The following is a 2,894-nucleotide window of genomic DNA, read 5'->3' on the forward strand; positions in this document are numbered from 1 at the left end:
TGGAGCGCCGCCGCAGCATCTTGGAAGTAGTGGAGTGTGTCAGGAGTGAAAGGCTGCGTGGATGAATGGAGGGAGATTGTGCTTTTACACTTTTACGCTTGTGTTCTTGTTTAACGTGGATTTACAAATGAAGAATGAATTGAAACCATAAATTGGAACAGCAGATGTTCCTCATTCAGCACCGACGCTCTCATCAGCTCTGCTTGTTGAAGGAAGTCATTTTGATTCTATGTTGTATGATATTCTGGGCTCGCAGCCTGCAGCAGCTGTGCTCACACACACACACACACACACACACACACACACACACACCCCAGCCCTCCACTATCACCGGAATCTCCATTCAGAGCAGATTTGGGGGAGTCCCCTCAGAGGTCCTCTGTCTTTATCACTGAAGAGCAGAGTGTCAGTCAGCTGCTGTGCTACACACACACACACACACACACACACAGGCACACACACTGCCCCTCAGCAGATGGTAGCCTCCTGGTTGCTGATCGATGGCGAGCGCTCGATGGCACGTTGTAGCTCTCACTGGTCAATCAATGTCTTCCCCCCAAATCCACAGATTACAGTCAAACATCACCTAATGCCCAGTTTAAGACGGACAGACAGAGAGGTGTCAGGGTCAAAGGTCGTTGGTGAACACATTAGTCTGTCTCTAAAAGTGTGTGTGTTCATGTAGAGCAGCTCTAGTCGTTCCGCTCTAGCCGCTCCGCTCTAGCCGCCCCCTCCTCTCCTGTGCCAGGCGTGACTAAACCCTTCCTCTGGACTGAACTGGCTCTGATTGCTTCTCCTGGTCGTCCTGTGGCTCTGCTCGTCGGGGGGATAGATGGAGATGTGTGTGTGTGTGTGTTTGTGTGTGTGTGTGTGTGTGTGTGTGGGGGGGGGGGGTCCAGGACCACAGGTGTTGTGGAGGTATCGGGTAATGAATGGCTTCCTGCCGGATGTTAATCATGATTAACGAGTGCGAAGCGGCCAGGAGGCGGCGGTGCCGACGGCCCGGCCGCTCGGCCAGGCGGAACAAAAGGCAGCCGGTCCACGCCGGGCGCCGCGTCGGGGGAGTTCGCTCGGCCAAGGGCGGCGTGATGACACCTCGAGAAGCACGGCGCCGCATCAGAGAGGCGTGGATCTGTTTCTGATGCTGCTCTTCATCATCTCAGCTGAGACTGAAGCAGAGGATGATGGATCCTCTCTTCTTACTGGCTCATTATTTGGCAGCGGGCCCTGGAACTAAACTCTTGTAGTTGAAACCCATAAATTAACCCTCTGTGCTCCAGACTGACACAAGCTCTTTGACTCAACTTAGGTAAACGTGGTTCTACTGAGCTGCACGTCATAATGCAGCTGCTTAATGTGGCGTCATGTGACAGGAAGTAAAGGAGAGAACACACATCTGTTACACACACATACTCACTTTGTCACTCTGGACAAAGAGCAGGAGAGTGGATAGAAACTTATTATTATTGTGTGTGTGTGTGTGTGTGTGTGTGTGTGTGTGTGTGTGTTTGTGTGTGAGGTTGTAAACAGGCGTTGGAGCCTCTCCAGCTGAATTGAGGTCTGTTGCAAAGAACAAAACAAACATCTTCAGACCTTGAGGCCCTCTTGGTGCGGTGGTGGCGGCGGCGGCGGCGGCGTCTTCAAGTTTAATGGCTCAGACCTCAGGAGACCTGACGCCTTGTGTGCATTTTGCTGCATGAAAACACAAAATAATTACAGTGCCTCTGCCGGGAGGAGCACACTTTGCACTCGCGTGTGCGTCGCTCGTCAGCGCTGTCTCCAGCCCAATTTCCATTTCCTGTCCCTGTGAGACGGAGGCCGGTGCATAAATGAGTCTGGGTCCACAGGTGAGCCTCCATGTAGGAACACACACACAGATTCATCACAGGCCGGCTGTGTTTACAGGGATCAGCAGAAAGCATCGGGACGTGATTGTGACCAACAACCACAGCTCTAATGAGGCGTTCAGGCGCTCCTCAGAGGGTCGTAAATACCAGTGTTGATATGTGGGATGGTGCATTCAGGAGCACCACGTGTTCACTTCCATTCTATTTGTATTTCAAACCCTGACAGATATCTGATGCATGGATCTGTTCCCTACCTAATCGTACTCCGGTCCCAACGCCCACATTATCGTCCCGACCGTCTGCAAATGTCGCCCGTCAGCAGCGGCGCTTCCTCTTTTTGTTCCTGCGTGTGTGAGCAGGAACACCGATAAGACACATGACTCCTCCTGCCGCTAAGTAACTGCTACAGCCGATAACAACGCGTCTGTCTGAGGCGTCCGGCTTCCATTCCTACAGGAAGCTGAGAGATGGAGATCGTCTCTACGGCCGCGTGATTACAAATACATCCACACACACACACTGCAGCAGTAAACATGGCTGCGTGTGTGTGTGTGTGTCTGTGTGTGTGTGTGTGTGTGTGTGTGTGTGTGTGGGCGCCAAAGGTTAGTGAGGTTTGTTGTGGCACAAATGAACCTCCCAACCTCTGCGTCCGTGTCGCCCAGTTCGATTTCTGTCTCGCTGACCTCTGCAGTCTGTGTGTGTGTGTGTGTGTGTGTGTGTGTGTGACCTCATAGATCATCTCTCTTTCCTGATGGAGTCGAGCCAAGTTTACCTCTTTGCACGTTGTTGTTGGGCTTGCTGCTGCTCTGTTTGTGTGGCCTCATGAGCCCAACATGGTTGAGTCTGAAGGGCTAACGCTTGACGCAGCTCTGGGCGTGATGTACTCGGGCTGCTCTGTGCCGCTCTGTGCCGCTCTGCGTCTGCTGCAGAGCGTGTCGGTGCCTTCATGCGTCCTGGAGTGACGGCTGAACGTCTCACTGCTACGTCTCTACTTTTCTCCACGGATAGTGAAGCGACACGACGACTCGCTGACACGTTTGGTTCTCG

Source organism: Genypterus blacodes, unplaced genomic scaffold, assembly GCF_046128005.1.
Source record: "Genypterus blacodes isolate CSIRO-AG114 ecotype Tasmania unplaced genomic scaffold, CSIRO-AGI_Gbla_v1 ptg000508l_1, whole genome shotgun sequence".
NCBI classification, from domain to species: domain Eukaryota; kingdom Metazoa; phylum Chordata; class Actinopteri; order Ophidiiformes; family Ophidiidae; genus Genypterus; species Genypterus blacodes.